The sequence below is a fragment of the Apis cerana genome, unplaced genomic scaffold (assembly GCF_029169275.1).
Source record: "Apis cerana isolate GH-2021 unplaced genomic scaffold, AcerK_1.0 Chr0_AcerK, whole genome shotgun sequence".
In the NCBI taxonomy this organism is placed as follows: Eukaryota; Metazoa; Arthropoda; class Insecta; order Hymenoptera; family Apidae; genus Apis; species Apis cerana.
Window position 1 is genome coordinate 3,128,416 of NW_026893558.1, and position 25,097 is coordinate 3,153,512.

At 18.3% G+C, this 25,097-nt stretch overlaps 3 long non-coding RNA genes across 5 annotated transcripts; all 3 read left to right on the top strand.

The window, feature by feature from the left end:
- The first annotated feature begins 254 nt into the window (after positions 1-254).
- On the top strand, positions 255-1,882 carry LOC133667579 (uncharacterized). The gene is made up of 3 exons (XR_009833278.1): positions 255-989; positions 1,113-1,229; positions 1,526-1,882. It is a non-coding gene; the product is annotated as an uncharacterized LOC133667579 (long non-coding RNA).
- Positions 1,883-10,990: 9,108 nt separating this feature from the next.
- LOC133667538 (uncharacterized) lies at positions 10,991-13,253 on the top strand. Of its 2 annotated transcripts, none has more exons than XR_009833229.1 (3): positions 10,991-11,724; positions 11,846-12,411; positions 13,136-13,253. It is a non-coding gene; the product is annotated as an uncharacterized LOC133667538 (long non-coding RNA). The 2 variants fall into 2 exon arrangements; XR_009833230.1 differs by lacking the exon at positions 13,136-13,253 and adding an exon at positions 12,743-12,785.
- Positions 13,254-21,751: 8,498 nt separating this feature from the next.
- LOC133667535 (uncharacterized) lies at positions 21,752-24,246 on the top strand. 2 transcript variants are annotated; one of them, XR_009833225.1, is made up of 3 exons: positions 21,752-22,486; positions 22,608-23,173; positions 23,900-24,246. It is a non-coding gene; the product is annotated as an uncharacterized LOC133667535 (long non-coding RNA). The 2 variants fall into 2 exon arrangements; XR_009833226.1 differs by lacking the exon at positions 23,900-24,246 and adding an exon at positions 23,505-23,641.
- The last annotated feature ends 851 nt before the right edge of the window (positions 24,247-25,097 follow it).

Genomic DNA, 25,097 nt, shown 5'->3' on the forward strand with positions numbered 1-25,097 from the left:
TTAATGCATAATTTTAAAAGATTGCTACGAATAATGCGAAATAACACGTAACCTTAACGATTATAAAATGAAAGTTATGAAAGTTGAAAATTTGACAGTAAAAAAAATAAAAAAAGAAAATCAATGGTATGAAATAATAATATTTTAATAAATGCTTAATACATAAATATTAAATAAGTGCTTAGTGAAGTGTTTTAGTTTTCTTTAGTTTTCTTTATTTATTTAATTTGAAAGTGTGGAAATGTAAATAATTCAACTATTTTTCTGGAAATTTTTATCAATTCTGGAATATTTTTACCAATTTGTATTATAAAATTAACAATTGTTTATATAGTAGAATTTTAGAACATACGTAAATATAAATCTCACATATAGTTTCTCTCCATATTAATTTTCATAGTTTTGTTATTTTGAAGATTATACTTTTTAAAATTATACGATATAATTAGAATACGAAGAATTATAATAATGCAGAAATATTTAAATTCATAATAATTTTGGTGTTTAAATATATTGATAAACGTTCGTAATAATAATAATAATAATAATCCATTTTAAATATATCTTGTTCTAAAATAAGATTTAATTGTCTATATTAATGTTATTTAACTATATTACGTGGAAATCGACAATGTGGAATTTATAATGGTCTAATCTCGTGATTTGTCTTGTAAAAACAAATTCTATGACGCAGTGTTTAAAGAATCATGTGGATAAAGAAAATTCATCAATTCCGAAGCACACGTAACCTTATTACGGGCACGATTGCCTTAATTTTTTTCTGTAGAAGATAAAATCGAGATAAAGGTCGAAAGATCCGTGGATTTGTTCAATTGTCATTAATAAATGCAAAAATTTGTAATGTAATGTCATCTCGTGTTTCATTAGAATCCATTGCATGCATTGAATCCATAGAATCCATAGAATGCATTGTATTTTCTTGTAAAAGTGGTGAAGAAAGTTTTGACTCTAGTGTTCTTAAATGTCGTGTAAGTTTTCATAAAATCATAAAATTAAAAATTAACCTCTATATATATATTATTGGAATAAGTCAAATATTAACATCTGACTTTTATGTAATAAATATATAAATATTTTTGTTTTTTTATAAGGAAAAAATTCATCCAATATGCCTGTCTGACACTGCACACTGTCAGAATACACAGGCAGCCTTAAAATGTTATGCAGAAGCATGACTTTACAGCTATTCTATTCTATCATTTTTAAATGTAAGTAATGAAACGGAACAAGAAATTTGATTGGATTAGATATAGGAATACTTTTGGTCCTTCGGTAAAACATATATCTGAAAATATAATGGCAATAAAATACTAAGCTTGGATTAAATGTCCATCAGGTTAAAATATTCATTTTTTCATTAGAAAATTAAAACAAACAGAATCAAACATTGTTATTTTTGTTATTCTTCTATGATTATAATCTTTATAATTTAATATTTAATTACAAACATATTTGCGTACATTTTTATGCTTTTTATGTTTCATTTGTGCATTTTCCAAATAAGATACAAGAAGAAGAATTTAGTTGTGAATATTAATTTAGATGAAAATGATTTAAGTATATCAAAAGAACATTAATATCAATGTATCATGTAACAAGATGAACGAGATAAAATAGTAAGTATTGGTAAGAAGATTGATATGAAGTATATGATAAAAAAAATGCTTTCCAATAAAGACTCTCCAATATTTTTAATTAATTTTATAGTTATTATTGAATTAGTTAAATTAATTATTTGACTTTATCAATGAACTTTATCAATTTGATTATCAGCAAATTTAATTTCAGGACATTTAATTTTAACATTATTAGGTATTTTTATTAGAAATTTTATTGCAATAATTCCAATTAATTTATTAATTCAAAATACATTATTAACTTTAGAAATTTTATATCAATTATTCAATGATATGTATTTTCAATTTTCTTAATTTTATATTTTTCAGAATCAAATGAATTTTAATTAATAAATAATGAAGAAAAACTTTTCATTTAATGTAATCATAAATTGGCCATGACCAATTATTTTATCTTTTAGATTATTTGAATTAACAAGAACAATTTTTTTACTTATAATTTTAAATATAATTAATACCACTTTATAATTATAATATTTTGATTTTGTGATATTATTCGAGATAGAATATTTTATTATAAAGGATTACATACATTTTTTATTATTAATTTTTAAAAATTTAGAATAATTTTACTTATTTCAGAATTAATATATTTTGTATTTTTTTTTTTTTTTTTGATTTTTTTTCATACATCAATTTTCCCAAATATGAAATTGGAATTGATATATTATGATCACCAAAAAATATTAAATTTTTTAATTCAATAGAAATTCCATTATTAAATTCATTTACTTTAATTTCTCCAGGTAAGATTTACAGTAACATTAAGTCATTATTATTTAATTATTAATAAATTAAAATATAGAAAATTTTATTTAACACAAACAATTTTATTAGGGATTTATTTTACTATTTTATAAACAATTGAATATTTAAATTCTTTTTTTTTTTTGCTTTAATGATAAAATTTATGATTCTATTTCTTTTTTATTCAATTTTTTTTATAGCTATTAGATTTCATGGTTTACATGTACTAATTGGATCATTTTTCTTTTAGTATCTCCATATCGACTATTAAAAATTCATTTTTGAAATAAACATAATATAAATTTTGAATTAGCCATTTGATATTGACATTTTATTGATGTAATTTGATTATTTTTATTTATTTATATTTTGTTTATTTATTGATTTAAATTTAAAAATTAAATTTTAATTATTTATATATATATATTGTATAAATAAATACGTTTAATTTTCAATTAAGAAAATTAATTAAATTTAATATAATTATATATATATATATCTTTTTATGTTTTTATTAATCACTTTAATTTCATTAATCCTTTTAATAAATTTATTTCAATAAAAAAAAAGATTTTGAAAAAGATCTCCTTTTGAATGTGGATTTAGCCCTATTAGAAAATCTAATTTATCCTTTTCACTTCCTTTTTTTTTTTTAATAACAATAATATTCTTAATTTTTGATGTTGAAATTATTTTATTTTTACCTGTTATTTATTATTTAAAATCTTATAGAACATTAATTTCATATTTTTAATTTTATTAATTTTAATATTATCATTTGAGGGAATAAACAATTATTTAAATTGAATATTTTAATTAGATTATAATAATTACAATAACTAAAATAATATAAGGATTTAATTAATTGAATCAATCTTTAAGTCGAAATTAAATGTAAATTATTACTTCTTATATATTGTTATAATAAATAAATTTTAATAAATTTTAAATTAATTAAAGCTAATTATTTAGCAATTTATTGTTAATAAATTATTTAGATATTATATTATTCTAACTAAATTATATATTATTATCTATTTAAAAAATTTAAAAATTTTCATTAATATTTTCAATATTACACTCTATATATAAGCTATTTAAATAAATAATTTAATTAATTAATTAATAAAATTAATTATGTTAATTAAAAATAAATTACATAAATTATACTAGTTAAAAATACATTAATTTTAATATAATATTAGTAATTTTAAAACTATGTAAATTTAATGTTAAAAATAAAAATTTACTTGATAATATTTTAATAATTGATTTTTCAATGAATACTTTATAATTAAATATTGATAAAATTAATTTTTTTTATAAATTCTTTTATAAATTATATTTATAAATATAAATAATATTTGCAATAAACCAATTATTACTTAATAAAACAAATTTATAAAAATTATGTCCTATAGTTATTCTTATAATTATTATTTTAAATATTATTAATTTATAAATTCATAATAAATTAATCTTAAAATTATTATTATTATAGAAATTTCCATAATTTCATCTTTTTTTAAATACAACATTAATTATTAAATATTTATTTGTTATTACTAAAATTATTCAAAAAGAACACGAAACAGTTAAAATTGTTCCAATAATTAAATTTACTGTTGAAAGATAATATATTTTTCTAGAGAAAAAACATTCAATAATTAAATCTTTAGAATAATAACCAACTAAAAATATAATGTTAAAATTGAACAAATAATAATTATCCTTTTTAATGGATAAGCATAATATATTTGAAGCATAATATAATTGAATATCTTGATTTCAATTTATAAAATGTATATATCTTCCAACACATTAATAAATAAATATTAATGACTTAAATTTTGCATGAATAAATAAATAAAATAAATAAAAATACTAATTCAGTAAATCCTAGATAATATTCTTATTATAAAACCTAATTGTCTTAATGTTGAATAAGCAACAATTTTTTTTTAAATCTAATTCAAAATTTGCTGAAATTCAGCAAATAATATTGTTAATTTTGAAATTAATAAAATAATATTTTTATATTTACGCTCTAATAAATCTACATAACGAATTGATAAATAAATTCCAGCTGTTATCAATATTGAAGAATGAATTAAAAATGAAACAGATGTTGGATCTTTCATTGCCATTGATAATCAAATTGAAAAAGGAATTTGAGCTCTTTTAGTGAAAGCTATTAACAATAAAAAATCATTATAAATTTATTTATTTTATAAAAAGATAAATTTCATCTTCCGTAATAAATTATTAAACATATAATTAATAATTAATAATAATCCAATATCACGTTTTAAAATAAACTATATGTAATAGTTAAAGTTACCTGAAGTAAATGATTTTATTTTTATGTGATAAATTACTAAAAAATAAAAAATTAATTCTAACTTATCTCAACCTAAAATAATTGATAATATATTTGGTCTTGAAATTAATATATATATAGAAATTAAAAATAAAATTATTAAATATAAAAAAATATAAAAATATTTATTTTTAATTCTCTTAAATTTATATATCTAATTCAATAAATAAATAATTATAGAAAAATCCTTACTAAAAAAATGAGTATTAATGATTTATAATCAATTATTATTAAAAAATTAAATTTTATAGAATTAAATGTATAAATATTTTATTTAAAATAACAATTTTACTTAAATATAAAAATCTTAATAATATAATAAATAATCTAAATTTAAATAACAAAATTCCAATTAATTATATTTTTATGATAATTTAAAATAAATTTATATTTATATAATTTCACAAATCAATATTTTTATTAAACTATTTAAATAAATATTAAATAAAATATAATTTTGAAAACATTAAATTTAATGGAATTCAATTATTAAAATAATGTATTATTAAAATAAAATATTCAACCAATAAATAAAATTATTAATTTTAAATCTTATATAAGTTTTTCCATGATTAGTTAATATAAATAAATAAATCTAAATAAACGATATATTTTTAAAATAATAATTATAAATTTTAATCATGATACTAAACCATAAGTATTAATATAATTTCACTTACTAAATTTAATGAAACAGGTGATCCTATATTATATAGATTATATAGATAAATATAGATGAACATATTACAAATCAAAATAAAAATATTGTAGATATAAAGTTAATTATATCTTTATTAACAAATATTAAACGTCTAGTTTGTTTATAAATTATATTTACTAAGAAAAATAATCCTGAAAATTTAAGACCACGAGAAATTATTATTAAATAACCACCATTTATTCTTATTTTAAAAAAAGTTAATATTCTTATAATTATTAATCCTATATATACAATTGATGAAATTGCAATAATAGATTTTATATCATACTGAGATAAACATATTAATCTTAAAATTAAAATTCCAAATGAATTAATTACAATTAAAATTTTTGTATAAAAATAAATTGATTCTTAAAAATTTTTATTAATCATAATATTCCATATCCTCCTAATTTCAATATAATTGAAGCTAAAATTATTGATTCATAATAACCATCATGCTTCAACATGAGTCTTTAATAATCAACCATGAAGTAAATAAATTGGAATTTTAACTGAAAATGATATTAATAAATACATAAATAATATTAAATTTAAATTTAAATTTAATTTTTCAATTAATATTAAATTTAATCTACAATTAATTTAATCTACAATTCAATAAATATAATAAATAATATATAATATAATTAATGAAAAAATTATTGTATAAAATATTAATTAAATTTGATAATTAAGGATTTTCTTAATCATCATCATTTGGCAATTAAATAAAAAATCAATAAAATAAATCTAATTCATAAAATAAATAAAATACCAATAAGTTTATTGATATAAAAACTAATAATAATGAAATTATTAATAATAAATTTATAAACAAACAATTTATTCTATTATTATTTAATTATAAAAAAATTAATCAAAAAACTCATAAAGTTAATATTATTAAATAGTAAGAAATATTATTGAAACTAAAATTACAAAAAATAAAAATTCATTCAATTCAATTAAAAGTAAGTAAATTTATTAAGTAAATTTATTAATAATATTATAATTAAATTTAAATTATTTTTTAATAAATAATATAAATAAATATACAAATATTAATAAAATTATAATAATCCTAAGTTAATAAATTAAATCTAATATTCTTAATTTTCGATGACATAATTCATAATTTATTCTTGCTAATAATGATATACCCAAAACTAATTCACAAACAGAAAATATTAAAAAAATTAAAAATAATCATGTATTATATTCATTATCAATAATATAAAATAAAACTATAATAACCAAAAATTCTGTTAAAATTAAAAATCTTAGAAAATTTAGATTATAGTATAATGTAAATATAAAAAATAATAAAATTATTAAAAATATTAATTTAATAAATTTTAATTATTATTTAGCTAAATAGTTTAATTCCAACTTTATTCGATAATAGATTTGAAGCGATTGTCATAGAATAACTAGGGAAAATTTAGTGTAAATGACAATGTTTTCTGGTTGCAATTATAACAAAATATATATATGTCTATTATCTTCAGTAATTCACCTATTTTAAGATTACCGAATTCTAAGGATTCCAAAATTTCTTCATACGAGCATGAAACCCATTGTCGAGAGAACTCATTACATTCAATTTTGGCTGGTTATTCTACATTATGATCGTATAACGAATAGGAAATTTTGAAATTTTTAGAATTAGGTAATGTTAAAACCACTTTATCTCTGGATATAATAATAATATAATACATAAATCATATATATGTACTATAGCTATTTTATTATATTAGAGCTACATTATAGCTATATAGCTATCCATACATAAATCGTATAAGTACATATATAAATTCATACACACAAGAAATAATATATATACAGATTATATACAGAAACTACATATATAAGATAATAGAAAACGTATTTTCATTCGTTACTTTACATCTCTGGATTTACGTATTATATTTAGATAAAAAGAAAAATTTCATAATTAAAACCGTTGTATCTCCGAAAATATATCGCATATACAACGTAATATAAATATAGTAAGTAAACGATACAGCGCTATACAAACGCACAAAAATAATATATACACACATACGTTCGTTTAAGATATACATACACATACATTATTCGAATAATATATATATAATAGACATATAAAAACGATATCTTGAAAAAGTTTTAAAAGTTCTTATGTACAAGAGTGGTGGTGTTAAGAAACACACATATATGGACAGATAAAATGGTATATATATAAACACACGCAATTAAAACGATATATATGTACAAATATAATAGGAACATAACATAGTATAACACGATATAAATATAGTAGGTATATAATAATAACGATTTACACACACATGTAAAAATCATATATATATGTACAAACACACACAGAAACGATATATACCTAAACTAAAAGAAATGTATCTTCCTTCATACTCCGAAAATATAAAATATATATAATAAATATATTGTAACATAAATATAGCGGATATTTAATAATAGCGATATACATTCGAACAATAATCACATACGTATATATACATATTTATACACAAAGCATACAGAAAAGATGTATATACATACAAATAAGAAGAAGAACACTTTCATTAAATCATCGTTAAGTATTCAAGTTTAAATACATATATTCCGATATATTTCAAAGATATATATATATATATCTAATAACATAATAAATATAACATAACGCAATATAAACATAGTACATACGCATAATAATAGCAATGCACAAATATACGAAAGAACCATACATATATTGAATAAATATGTAGTAAATATAAAAACGATACAATACATATATAACGAAAGAGATTACCGAATTCTAAAGAAATTCAAAAATTTCTTCATCTTTATACGATCATAACGTTCGACATTCCTTATCGTGAGAATCCTTTACCCAATTTTGACTGTCTACTCCTCTACAAACAGTTCATACATTACGATCATATAAAGAAGAAAAATTTTAAAATTTTATGAATAGTGTATTATTAAAACGATTATATCTCTGAAGATAAAGGAGACAAATATAGTTCTCTTCGTTCTTTACAAGCGGGAAACGTTGATCTTTATGCTCAATTTTAGCTGGTTACTCTACAACAAGCGATTCGTACGCTATGGTACATTATCATGCTTTTAACATTTCATTTGTGCATTTTCAAAATAAGATACAAGATTGTCAGAAGAATTTAGTTGTGAATATTAATTTAGATGAAAATTATTTAAACGTATCAAAAGAACATTAATGTATCACGTAACAAGATGAACAAGATAAAATAGTATAAGCATTGGAATAAGAAGATTGGAGAAGATGAAATATTTTTATGAAATATTCATTTTACTTAAATAAAATTTTAGATTTCGATAATCTAACTACGGATGATGCAGATACACAAGTTTTCGAAATGATACTTTAACAGTTGCAAGTTTAGATAGAAATAGATTATATTTGGATTCAACGACTCAACACAATTTGGAATCTACAATTTTACTACACAGTAAAATGAAAATTTTGAAGTTAGATGTTATCGTTTCTTATTAGAGGATAATATGATATCTATCTAATATATTTTTATATATTTAACATATATTCTATGGTAGGCAATGATAAAGATTGGCATGACGAAATTAGAAGTTTGAAAATGATATAATAAGCGATACGTAATTGAACGAATGAGTCATAAAAAAAAATTGAAGATAAATTTATGAGTAAAAATAAGTATAAATTTAATATCTTCGTTAACGGTATTCTTACGTATTCAGAAGCATTGAAAAAGAAAGAAAAAGAAGGAAATGCGATAATAGTAATTTGGAAAATAATTTGATAGATAAGAAGGAAAAAAGATGAAAAAGCTGGAAAAACTGATATATATATATATATACAAGCATGCATATATATATGTATACGTATATATATAAACAGGTAATATACAGTAAAACTATCATATTTCATGAATAATATAAATTATTGAATTATCTAAAAAATTATATTACGCTCTTAGACTACTGATATTACTACCGTTAGTTTGATTATTCGAGGTTTTATTTGTAATTTAATATATAGGCATGCAAATTTTTTTATAGTATCTTGTAAAGAAATTGAATTATTATGAAAGATTTGATTTCGATGAAAACTTATATATAGCAATATATTAAAGTGTTATGTATAGAATAATTTATTTTTGGACAAAAAATTTTTTTGAGTATGTGAAATCAACTTTCATTTTTTCATATTTTGGATACAATTTTTGCTGAAAATATACTTCTTTTTATCTCCGATGATAGATTTAGAATTAAATATCTTGTAATTTAAAATTTTATTTTATCTTGAAACATTACGTAATGAAATTATATATAAAGAAAAATAATGTTGAAATTTGAAAAATTAATTTCACTGCTTTGAAATGATGTTCCATAATAAAAAAAAATGGTTTCATATTATTATACTCGCAATATTTCATATAAAACAAAATTATCGTTGATTTCGATAACACGAATTTAATTGAATATGTGTAAAGTGTATGAAAACTTCTGCGACTAACTGTACATATAAAATTCTTATTAACAAGTTAATAATTAAAAAATAAATAAATTTTACACAAATTGGATTTACATATTTACATTAAAAAAAGTACTTCGTTCAAACATATTATGTAAATTAATTTAAAAAAAATTAAAGATTGATCGTATTTTATGTGTTTATATATGTATAAATGTGTGTGTATGTATACAATACAAATGTACATATATATACGCATATATTGTATCCTTTTATAAAGGTGAAAATTAAAGAAAGATAAAGATTTTTGATAATATAAATAGTTTATATTTTTATGAAAAACGTCATATATATCGTCTGATAATATTAGTGTTATTTATTCGATAAATAAATTTGTGATATCATATATTTGTTAATTAATTTTTTATAACTAAATATATATCAAAATTATGATAATTAAAATAATTAAAATAATATTGTGAACAGGTGTGGTACATTATTAATTTATAACAATGTAATTGTTATATTGTAAATATATATATATATTTATATATAACAATTTAAATCGAATGCTGTTATAGAAGAGCTAAGATACGTTTAGGATATTTAAATATCGTTTTTGTCGTCACGTTTAATTATTTTCCAATAGATATTCTGTGAATTTATATTTTGTAAATCATATACATATACATAAACATATATTAATAATATATTTAAAAATACGATGTAAAATGTAAATTATAAATATATAAACAAATTTAATGCATAATTTTAAAAGATTGCTACGAATAATGCGAAATAACACGTAACCTTAACGATTATAAAATGAAAGTTATGAAAGTTGAAAATTTGACAGTAAAAGGAAATAAAAAAAGAAAATCAATGGTATGAAATAATAATATTTTAATAAATGCTTAATACATAAATATTAAATAAGTGCTTAGTGAAGTGTTTTAGTTTTCTTTAGTTTTCTTTATTTATTTAATTTGAAAGTGTGGAAATGTAAATAATTCAACTATTTTTCTGGAAATTTTTATCAATTCTGGAATATTTTTACCAATTTGTATTATAAAATTAACAATTGTTTATATAGTAGAATTTTAGAACATACGTAAATATAAATCTCACATATAGTTTCTCTCCATATTAATTTTCATAGTTTTGTTATTTTGAAGATTATACTTTTTAAAATTATACGATATAATTAGAATACGAAGAATTATAATAATGCAGAAATATTTAAATTCATAATAATTTTGGTGTTTAAATATATTGATAAACATTCGTAATAATAATAATAATAATAATCCATTTTAAATATATCTTGTTCTAAAATAAGATTTAATTGTCTATATTAATGTTATTTAACTATATTACGTGGAAATCGACAATGTGGAATTTATAATGGTCTAATCTCGTGATTTGTCTTGTAAAAACAAATTCTATGACGCAGTGTTTAAAGAATCATGTGGATAAAGAAAATTCATCAATTCCGAAGCACACGTAACCTTATTACGGACACGATTGCCTTAATTTTTTCTGTAGAAGATAAAATCGAGATAAAGGTCGAAAGATCCGTGGATTTGTTCAATTGTCATTAATAAATGCAAAAATTTGTAATGTAATGTCATCTCGTGTTTCATTAGAATCCATTGCATGCATTGAATCCATAGAATCCATAGAATGCATTGTATTTTCTTGTAAAAGTGGTGAAGAAAGTTTTGACTCTAGTGTTCTTAAATGTCGTGTAAGTTTTCATAAAATCATAAAATTAAAAATTAACCTCTATATATATTATTGGAATAAGTCAAATGTTAACATCTGACTTTTATGTAATAAATATATAAATATTTTTGTTTTTTTATAAGGAAAAAATTCATCCAATATGCCTGTCTGACACTGCACACTGTCAGAATACACAGGCAGCCTTAAAATGTTATGCAGAAGCATGACTTTACAGCTATTCTATTCTATCATTTTTAAATGTAAGTAATGAAACGGAACAAGAAATTTGATTGGATTAGATATAGGAATACTTTTGGTCCTTCGGTAAAACATATATCTGAAAATATAATGGCAATAAAATACTAAGCTTGGATTAAATGTCCATCAGGTTAAAATATTCATTTTTCTTTTTTCATTAGAAAATTAAAACAAACAGAATCAAACATTGTTATTTTTGTTATTCTTCTATGATTATAATCTTTATAATTTAATATTTAATTACAAACATATTAATTATTTCCAATAGATATTCTGTGAATTTATATTTATGTACATTTTTATGCTTTTTATGTTTCATTTGTGCATTTTCCAAATAAGATACAAGAAGAAGAATTTAGTTGTGAATATTAATTTAGATGAAAATGATTTAAGTATATCAAAAGAACATTAATATCAATGTATCATGTAACAAGATGAACGAGATAAAATAGTAAGTATTGGTAAGAAGATTGATATGAAATATATGATAAAAAAAATGCTTTCCAATAAAGACTCTCCAATATTTTTAATTAATTTTATAGTTATTATTGAATTAGTTAAATTAATTATTTGACTTTATCAATGAACTTTATCAATTTGATTATCAGCAAATTTAATTTCAGGACATTTAATTTTAACATTATTAGGTATTTTTATTAGAAATTTTATTGCAATAATTCCAATTAATTTATTAATTCAAAATACATTATTAACTTTAGAAATTTTTATATCAATTATTCAATGATATGTATTTTCAATTTTCTTAATTTTATATTTTTCAGAATCAAATGAATTTTAATTAATAAATAATGAAGAAAAACTTTTCATTTAATGTAATCATAAATTGCCCATGACCAATTATTTTATCTTTTAGATTATTTGAATTAACAAGAACAATTTTTTTACTTATAATTTTAAATATAATTAATACCACTTTAATTATAATATTTTGATTTTGTGATATTATTCGAGATAGAATATTTTATTATAAAGGATTACATACATTTTTATTATTAATTTTTAAAAATTTAGAATAATTTTACTTATTTTAGAATTAATATATTTTGTATTTTTTTTTTTTTTTTGACTTTTTTTCATACATCAATCTTCCCAAATATGAAATTGGAATTGATATATTATGACCACCAAAAAATATTAAATTTTTAATTCAATAGAAATTCCATTATTAAATTCATTTACTTTAATTTCTCCAGGTAAGATTTACAGTAACATTAAGTCATTATTATTTAATTATTAATAAATTAAAATATAGAAAATTTTATATAACACAAACAATTTTATTAGGGATTTATTTTACTATTTTATAAACAATTGAATATTTAAATTCTTTTTTTTTTTTTTTTTGCTTTAATGATAAAATTTATGATTCTATTTCTTTTTTATTCAATTTTTTTTATAGCTATTAGATTTCATGGTTTACATGTACTAATTGGATCATTTTTCTTTTAGTATCTCCATATCGACTGTTAAAAATTCATTTTTGAAATAAACATAATATAAATTTTGAATTAGCCATTTGATATTGACATTTTATTGATGTAATTTGATTATTTTTATTTATTTATATTTTGTTTATTTATTGATTTAAATTTAAAAATTAAATTTCAATTATTATATATATATATATATATATTGTATAAATAAATACGTTTAATTTTCAATTAAGAAAATTAATTAAATTTAATATAATTATATATATATATCTTTTTATGTTTTTATTAATCACTTTAATTTCATTAATCCTTTTAATAAATTTATTTCAATAAAAAAAAAGATTTTGAAAAAGATCTCCTTTTGAATGTGGATTTAGCCCTATTACAAAATCTAATTTATCGTTTTCACTTCCTTTTTTTTTTTTTTTAATAACAATAATATTCTTAATTTTTGATGTTGAAATTATTTTATTTTTACCTGTTATTTATTCTTTAAAATCTTATAGAACATTAATTTCATATTTTTTAATTTTATTAATTTTATCATTTGAGGGAATAAACAATTATTTAAATTGAATATTTTAATTAGATTATAATAATTACAATAACTAAAATAATATAAGGATTTAATTAATTGAATCAATCTTTAAGTCGAAATTAAATGTAAATTATTACTTCTTATATATTGTTATAATAAATAAATTTTAATAAATTTTAAATTAATTAAAGCTAATTATTTAGCAATTTATTGTTAATAAATTATTTAGATATTATATTATTCTAACTAAATTATATATTATTATCTATTTAAAAAATTTAAAAATTTTCATTAATATTTTCATTAATATTACACTCTATATATAAGCTATTTAAATAAATAATTTAATTAATTAATTAATAAAATTAATTATGTTAATTAAAAAATAAATTACATAAATTATACTAGTTAAAAATACATTAATTTTAATATAATATTAGTAATTTTAAAACTATGTAAATTTAATGTTAAAAATAAAAATTTACTTGATAATATTTTAATAATTGATTTTTCAAGGAATACTTTATAATTAAATATTTTTTTATAAATTCTTTTATAAATTATATTTATAAATATAAATAATATTTGCAATAAACCAATTATTACTTAATAAAACAAATTTATAAAAATTATGTCCTATAGTTATTCTTATAATTATTATTTTAAATATTATTAATTCATAAATTCATAATAAATTAATCTTAAAATTATTATTATTATAGAAATTTCCATAATTTCATCTTCTTTTTTAAATACAACATTAATTATTAAATATTTATTTGTTATTACTAAAATTATTCAAAAAGAACACGAAACAGTTAAAATTGTTCCAATAATTAAATTTACTGTTGAAAAATAATATATTTTTCTAGAGAAAAAACATTCAATAATTAAATCTTTAGAATAATAACCAACTAAAAATATAATCTTAAAATTGAACAAATAATAATTATCCTTTTTAATGGATAAGCATAATATATTTGAAGCATAATATAATTGAATATCTTGATTTCAATTTATAAAATGTATATATCTTCCAACACATTAATAAATAAATATTAATGACTTAAATTTTGCATGAATAAATAAATAAAATAAATAAAAATACTAATTCAGTAAATCCTAGATAATATTCTTATTATAAAACCTAATTGTCTTAATGTTGAATAAGCAACAATTTTTTTTTAAATCTAATTCAAAATTTGCTGAAATTCAGCAAATAATATTGTTAATTTTGAAATTAATAAAATAATATTTTTATATTTACGCTCTAATAAATCTACATAACGAATTGATAAATAAATTCCAGCTGTTATCAATATTGAAGAATGAATTAAAAATGAAACAGATGTTGGATCTTTCATTGCCATTGATAATCAAATTGAAAAAGGAATTTGAGCTCTTTTAGTGAAAGCTATTAACAATAAAAAAATCATTATAAATTTATTTATTTTATAAAAAGATAAATTTCATCTTCCATAATAAATTATTAAACATATAATTAATAAGTAATAATAATCCAATATCACGTTTTAAAATAAACTATATGTAATAGTTAAAGTTACCTGAAGTAAATGATTTTATTTTTATGTGATAAATTACTAAAAAATAAAAAATTAATTCTAACTTATCTCAACCTAAAATAATTGATAATATATTTGGTCTTGAAATTAATATATATATAGAAATTAAAAATAAAATTATTAAATATAAAAACCGATTTATTTTTAATTCTCTTAAATTTATATATCTAATTCAATAAATAAATAATTATAGAAAAATCCTTACTAAAAAAATGAGTATTAATGATTTATAATCAATTATTATTAAAAAATTAAATTTTATAGAATTAAATGTATAAATATTTTATTTAAAATAACAATTTTACTTAAATATAAAAATCTTAATAATATAATAAATAATCTAAATTTAAATAACAAAATTCCAATTAATTATATTTTTATGATAATTTAAAATAAATTTATATTTATATAATTTCACAAATCAATATTTTTATTAAACTATTTAAATAAATATTAAATAAAATATAATTTTGAAAACATTAAATTTAATGGAATTCAATTATTAAAATAGTGTATTATTAAAATAAAATATTCAACCAATAAATAAAATTATTAATTTTAAATCTTATATAAGTTTTTCCATGATTAGTTAATATAAATAAATAAATCTAAATAAACGATATATTTTTAAAATAATAATTATAAATTTTAATCATGATACTAAACCATAAGTATTAATATAATTTCACTTACTAAATTTAATGAAACAGGTGATCCTATATTATATAGATTATATAGATAAATATAGATGAACATATTACAAATCAAAATAAAAATATTGTAGATATAAAGTTAATTATATCTTTATTAACAAATATTAAACGTCTAGTTTGTTTATAAATTATATTTACTAAGAAAAAATAATCCTGAAAATTTAAGACCACGAGAAATTATTATTAAATAACCACCATTTATTCTTATTTTAAAAAAAGTTAATATTCTTATAATTATTAATCCTATATATACAATTGATGAAATTGCAATAATAGATTTTATATCATACTGAGATAAACATATTAATCTTAAAATTAAAATTCCAAATGAATTAATTACAATTAAAATTTTTGTATAAAAATAAATTGATTCTTAAAAATTTTTATTAATCATAATATTCCATATCCTCCTAATTTCAATATAATTGAAGCTAAAATTATTGATTCATAATAACCATCATGCTTCAACATGAGTCTTTAATAATCAACCATGAAGTAAATAAATTGGAATTTTAACTGAAAATGATATTAATAAATACATAAATAATATTAAATTTAAATTTAAATTTAATTTTTCAATTAATATTAAATTTAATCTACAATTAATTTAATCTACAATTCAATAAATATAATAAATAATATATAATATAATTAATGAAAAAATTATTGTATAAAATATTAATTAAATTTGATAATTAAGGATTTTCTTAATCATCGTCATTTGGCAATTAAATAAAAAATCAATAAAATAAATCTAATTCATAAAATAAATAAAATACCAATAAGTTTATTGATATAAAAACTAATAATAATGAAATTATTAATAATAAATTTATAAACAAACAATTTATTCTATTATTATTTAATTATAAAAAAATTAATCAAAAAACTCATAAAGTTAATATTATTAAATAGTAAGAAATATTATTGAAACTAAAATTACAAAAAATAAAAATTCATTCAATTCAATTAAAAGTAAGTAAATTTATTAAGTAAATTTATTAATAATATTATAATTAAATTTAAATTATTTTTTAATAAATAATATAAATAAATATACAAATATTAATAAAATTATAATAATCCTAAGTTAATAAATTAAATCTAATATTCTTAATTTTCGATGACATAATTCATAATTTATTCTTGCTAATAATGATATACCCAAAACTAATTCACAAACAGAAAATATTAAAAAAATTAAAAATAATCATGTATTATATTCATTATCAATAATATAAAATAAAACTATAATAACCAAAAATTCTGTTAAAATTAAAAATCTTAGAAAATTTAGATTATAGTATAATGTAAATATAAAAAATAATAAAATTATTAAAAATATTAATTTAATAAATTTTAATTATTATTTAGCTAAATAGTTTAATTCCAACTTTATTCGATAATAGATTTGAAGCGATTGTCATAGAATAACTAGGGAAAATTTAGTGTAAATGACAATGTTTTCTGGTTGCAATTATAACAAAATATATATATGTCTATTATCTTCAGTAATTCACCTATTTTAAGATTACCGAATTCTAAGGATTCCAAAATTTCTTCATACGAGCATGAAACCCATTGTCGAGAGAACTCATTACATTCAATTTTGGCTGGTTATTCTACATTATGATCGTATAACGAATAGGAAATTTTGAAATTTTTAGAATTAGGTAATGTTAAAACCACTTTATCTCTGGATATAATAATAATATAATACATAAATCATATATATGTACTATAGCTATTTTATTATATTAGAGCTACATTATAGCTATATAGCTATCCATACATAAATCGTATAAGTACATATATAAATTCATACACACAAGAAATAATATATATACAGATTATATACAGAAACTACATATATAAGATAAAAAGAAAACGTATTTTCATTCGTTACTTTACATCTCTGGATTTACGTATTATATTTAGATAAAAAGAAAAAATTTCATAATTAAAACCGTTGTATCTCCGAAAATATATCGCATATACAACGTAATATAAATATAGTAAGTAAACGATACAGCGCTATACAAACGCACAAAAATAATATATACACACATACGTTCGTTTAAGATATACATACACATACATTATTCGAATAATATATATATAATAGACATATAAAAACGATATCTTGAAAAAAGTTTTAAAAGTTCTTATGTACAAGAGTGGTGGTGTTAAGAAACACACATATATGGACAGATAAAATGGTATATATATAAACACACGCAATTAAAACGATATATATGTACAAATATAATAGGAACATAACATAGTATAACACGATATAAATATAGTAGGTATATAATAATAACGATTTACACACACATGTAAAAATCATATATATATGTACAAACACACACAGAAACGATATATACCTAAACTAAAAAGAAATGTATCTTCCTTCATACTCCGAAAATATAAAATATATATAATAAATATATTGTAACATAAATATAGCGGATATTTAATAATAGCGATATACATTCGAACAATAATCACATACGTATATATACATATTTATACACAAAGCATACAGAAAAGATGTATATACATACAAATAAGAAGAAGAACACTTTCATTAAATCATCGTTAAGTATTCAAGTTTAAATACATATATTCCGATATATTTCAAAGATATATATATATATATCTAATAACATAATAAATATAACATAACGCAATATAAACATAGTACATACGCATAATAATAGCAATGCACAAATATACGAAAGAACCATACATATATTGAATAAATATGTAGTAAATATAAAAACGATACAATACATATATAACGAAAGAGATTACCGAATTCTAAAGAAATTCAAAAATTTCTTCATCTTTATACGATCATAACGTTCGACATTCCTTATCGTGAGAATCCTTTACCCAATTTTGACTGTCTACTCCTCTACAAACAGTTCATACATTACGATCATATAAAGAAGAAAAATTTTAAAATTTTATGAATAGTGTATTATTAAAACGATTATATCTCTGAAGATAAAGGAGACAAATATAGTTCTCTTCGTTCTTTACAAGCGGGAAACGTTGATCTTTATGCTCAATTTTAGCTGGTTACTCTACAACAAGCGATTCGTACGCTATGGTACATTATCATGCTTTTAACATTTCATTTGTGCATTTTCAAAATAAGATACAAGATTGTCAGAAGAATTTAGTTGTGAATATTAATTTAGATGAAAATTATTTAAACGTATCAAAAGAACATTAATGTATCACGTAACAAGATGAACAAGATAAAATAGTATAAGCATTGGAATAAGAAGATTGGAGAAGATGAAATATTTTTATGAAATATTCATTTTACTTAAATAAAATTTTAGATTTCGATAATCTAACTACGGATGATGCAGATACACAAGTTTTCGAAATGATACTTTAACAGTTGCAAGTTTAGATAGAAATAGATTATATTTGGATTCAACGACTCAACACAATTTGGAATCTACAATTTTACTACACAGTAAAATGAAAATTTTGAAGTTAGATGTTATCGTTTCTTATTAGAGGATAATATGATATCTATCTAATATATTTTTATATATTTAACATATATTCTATGGTAGGCAATGATAAAGATTGGCATGACGAAATTAGAAGTTTGAAAATGATATAATAAGCGATACGTAATTGAACGAATGAGTCATAAAAAAATTGAAGATAAATTTATGAGTAAAAATAAGTATAAATTTAATATCTTCGTTAACGGTATTCTTACGTATTCAGAAGCATTGAAAAAGAAAGAAAAAGAAGGAAATGCGATAATAGTAATTTGGAAAATAATTTGATAGATAAGAAGGAAAAAAGATGAAAAAGCTGGAAAAACTGATATATATATATATACAAGCATGCATATATATATGTATACGTATATATATAAACAGGTAATATACAGTAAAACTATCATATTTCATGAATAATATAAATTATTGAATTATCTAAAAAATTATATTACGCTCTTAGACTACTGATATTACTACCGTTAGTTTGATTATTCGAGGTTTTATTTGTAATTTAATATATAGGCATGCAAATTTTTTTATAGTATCTTGTAAAGAAATTGAATTATTATGAAAGATTTGATTTCGATGAAAACTTATATATAGCAATATATTAAAGTGTTATGTATAGAATAATTTATTTTTGGACAAAAAATTTTTTTGAGTATGTGAAATCAACTTTCATTTTTCATATTTTGGATACAATTTTTGCTGAAAATATACTTCTTTTTATCTCCGATGATAGATTTAGAATTAAATATCTTGTAATTTAAAATTTTATTTTATCTTGAAACATTACGTAATGAAATTATATATAAAGAAAAATAATGTTGAAATTTGAAAAATTAATTTCACTGCTTTGAAATGATGTTCCATAATAAAAAAATGGTTTCATATTATTATACTCGCAATATTTCATATAAAACAAAATTATCGTTGATTTCGATAACACGAATTTAATTGAATATGTGTAAAGTGTATGAAAACTTCTGCGACTAACTGTACATATAAAATTCTTATTAACAAGTTAATAATTAAAAAATAAATAAATTTTACACAAATTGGATTTACATATTTACATTAAAAAAAGTACTTCGTTCAAACATATTATGTAAATTAATTTAAAAAAAATTAAAGATTGATCGTATTTTATGTGTTTATATATGTATAAATGTGTGTGTATGTATACAATACAAATGTACATATATATACGCATATATTGTATCCTTTTATAAAGGTGAAAATTAAAGAAAGATAAAGATTTTTGATAATATAAATAGTTTATATTTTTATGAAAAACGTCATATATATCGTCTGATAATATTAGTGTTATTTATTCGATAAATAAATTTGTGATATCATATATTTGTTAATTAATTTTTATAACTAAATATATATCAAAATTATGATAATTAAAATAATTAAAATAATATTGTGAACAGGTGTGGTACATTATTAATTTATAACAATGTAATTGTTATATTGTAAATATATATATATATTTATATATAACAATTTAAATCGAATGCTGTTATAGAAGAGCTAAGATACGTTTAGGATATTTAAATATCGTTTTTTGTCGTCACGTTTAATTATTTTCCAATAGATATTCTGTGAATTTATATTTTGTAAATCATATACATATACATAAACATATATTAATAATATATTTAAAAATACGATGTAAAATGTAAATTATAAATATATAAACAAATTTAATGCATAATTTTAAAAGATTGCTACGAATAATGCGAAATAACACGTAACCTTAACGATTATAAAATGAAAGTTATGAAAGTTGAAAATTTGACAGTAAAAGGAAATAAAAAAAGAAAATCAATGGTATGAAATAATAATATTTTAATAAATGCTTAATACATAAATATTAAATAAGTGCTTAGTGAAGTGTTTTAGTTTTCTTTAGTTTTCTTTATTTATTTAATTTGAAAGTGTGGAAATGTAAATAATTCAACTATTTTTCTGGAAATTTTTATCAATTCTGGAATATTTTTACCAATTTGTATTATAAAATTAACAATTGTTTATATAGTAGAATTTTAGAACATACGTAAATATAAATCTCACATATAGTTTCTCTCCATATTAATTTTCATAGTTTTGTTATTTTGAAGATTATACTTTTTAAAATTATACGATATAATTAGAATACGAAGAATTATAATAATGCAGAAATATTTAAATTCATAATAATTTTGGTGTTTAAATATATTGATAAACATTCGTAATAATAATAATAATAATGATCCATTTTAAATATATCTTGTTCTAAAATAAGATTTAATTGTCTATATTAATGTTATTTAACTATATTACGTGGAAATCGACAATGTGGAATTTATAATGGTCTAATCTCGTGATTTGTCTTGTAAAAACAAATTCTATGACGCAGTGTTTAAAGAATCATGTGGATAAAGAAAATTCATCAATTCCGAAGCACACGTAACCTTATTACGGACACGATTGCCTTAATTTTTTTCTGTAGAAGATAAAATCGAGATAAAGGTCGAAAGATCCGTGGATTTGTTCAATTGTCATTAATAAATGCAAAAATTTGTAATGTAATGTCATCTCGTGTTTCATTAGAATCCATTGCATGCATTGAATCCATAGAATCCATAGAATGCATTGTATTTTCTTGTAAAAGTGGTGAAGAAAGTTTTGACTCTAGTGTTCTTAAATGTCGTGTAAGTTTTCATAAAATCATAAAATTAAAAATTAACCTCTATATATATTATTGGAATAAGTCAAATGTTAACATCTGACTTTTATGTAATAAATATATAAATATTTTTGTTTTTTTATAAGGAAAAAATTCATCCAATATGCCTGTCTGACACTGCACACTGTCAGAATACACAGGCAGCCTTAAAATGTTATGCAGAAGCATGACTTTACAGCTATTCTATTCTATCATTTTTAAATGTAAGTAATGAAACGGAACAAGAAATTTGATTGGATTAGATATAGGAATACTTTTGGTCCTTCGGTAAAACATATATCTGAAAATATAATGGCAATAAAATACTAAGCTTGGATTAAATGTCCATCAGGTTAAAATATTCATTTTTCTTTTTTCATTAGAAAATTAAAACAAACAGAATCAAACATTGTTATTTTTGTTATTCTTCTATGATTATAATCTTTATAATTTAATATTTAATTACAAACATATTAATTATTTCCAATAGATATTCTGTGAATTTATATTTATGTACATTTTTATGCTTTTTATGTTTCATTTGTGCATTTTCCAAATAAGATACAAGAAGAAGAATTTAGTTGTGAATATTAATTTAGATGAAAATGATTTAAGTATATCAAAAGAACATTAATATCAATGTATCATGTAACAAGATGAACGAGATAAAATAGTAAGTATTGGTAAGAAGATTGATATGAAATATATGATAAAAAAAATGCTTTCCAATAAAGACTCTCCAATATTTTTAATTAATTTTATAGTTATTATTGAATTAGTTAAATTAATTATTTGACTTTATCAATGAACTTTATCAATTTGATTATCAGCAAATTTAATTTCAGGACATTTAATTTTAACATTATTAGGTATTTTTATTAGAAATTTTATTGCAATAATTCCAATTAATTTATTAATTCAAAATACATTATTAACTTTAGAAATTTTTATATCAATTATTCAATGATATGTATTTTCAATTTTCTTAATTTTATATTTTTCAGAATCAAATGAATTTTAATTAATAAATAATGAAGAAAAACTTTTCATTTAATGTAATCATAAATTGCCCATGACCAATTATTTTATCTTTTAGATTATTTGAATTAACAAGAACAATTTTTTTACTTATAATTTTAAATATAATTAATACCACTTTAATTATAATATTTTGATTTTGTGATATTATTCGAGATAGAATATTTTATTATAAAGGATTACATACATTTTTATTATTAATTTTTAAAAATTTAGAATAATTTTACTTATTTTAGAATTAATATATTTTGTATTTTTTTTTTTTTTTTTTGACTTTTTTTCATACATCAATCTTCCCAAATATGAAATTGGAATTGATATATTATGACCACCAAAAAATATTAAATTTTTAATTCAATAGAAATTCCATTATTAAATTCATTTACTTTAATTTCTCCAGGTAAGATTTACAGTAACATTAAGTCATTATTATTTAATTATTAATAAATTAAAATATAGAAAATTTTATATAACACAAACAATTTTATTAGGGATTTATTTTACTATTTTATAAACAATTGAATATTTAAATTCTTTTTTTTTTTTTTTTGCTTTAATGATAAAATTTATGATTCTATTTCTTTTTTTTATTCAATTTTTTTTATAGCTATTAGATTTCATGGTTTACATGTACTAATTGGATCATTTTTCTTTTAGTATCTCCATATCGACTGTTAAAAATTCATTTTTGAAATAAACATAATATAAATTTTGAATTAGCCATTTGATATTGACATTTTATTGATGTAATTTGATTATTTTTATTTATTTATATTTTGTTTATTTATTGATTTAAATTTAAAAATTAAATTTCAATTATTTATATATATATATATATATATTGTATAAATAAATACGTTTAATTTTCAATTAAGAAAATTAATTAAATTTAATATAATTATATATATATATCTTTTTATGTTTTTATTAATCACTTTAATTTCATTAATCCTTTTAATAAATTTATTTCAATAAAAAAAAAGATTTTGAAAAAGATCTCCTTTTGAATGTGGATTTAGCCCTATTACAAAATCTAATTTATCGTTTTCACTTCCATTTTTTTTTTTTTAATAACAATAATATTCTTAATTTTTGATGTTGAAATTATTTTATTTTTACCTGTTATTTATTCTTTAAAATCTTATAGAACATTAATTTCATATTTTTAATTTTATTAATTTTATCATTTGAGGGAATAAACAATTATTTAAATTGAATATTTTAATTAGATTATAATAATTACAATAACTAAAATAATATAAGGATTTAATTAATTGAATCAATCTTTAAGTCGAAATTAAATGTAAATTATTACTTCTTATATATTGTTATAATAAATAAATTTTAATAAATTTTAAATTAATTAAAGCTAATTATTTAGCAATTTATTGTTAATAAATTATTTAGATATTATATTATTCTAACTAAATTATATATTATTATCTATTTAAAAATTTAAAAATTTTCATTAATATTTTCATTAATATTACACTCTATATATAAGCTATTTAAATAAATAATTTAATTAATTAATTAATAAAATTAATTATGTTAATTAA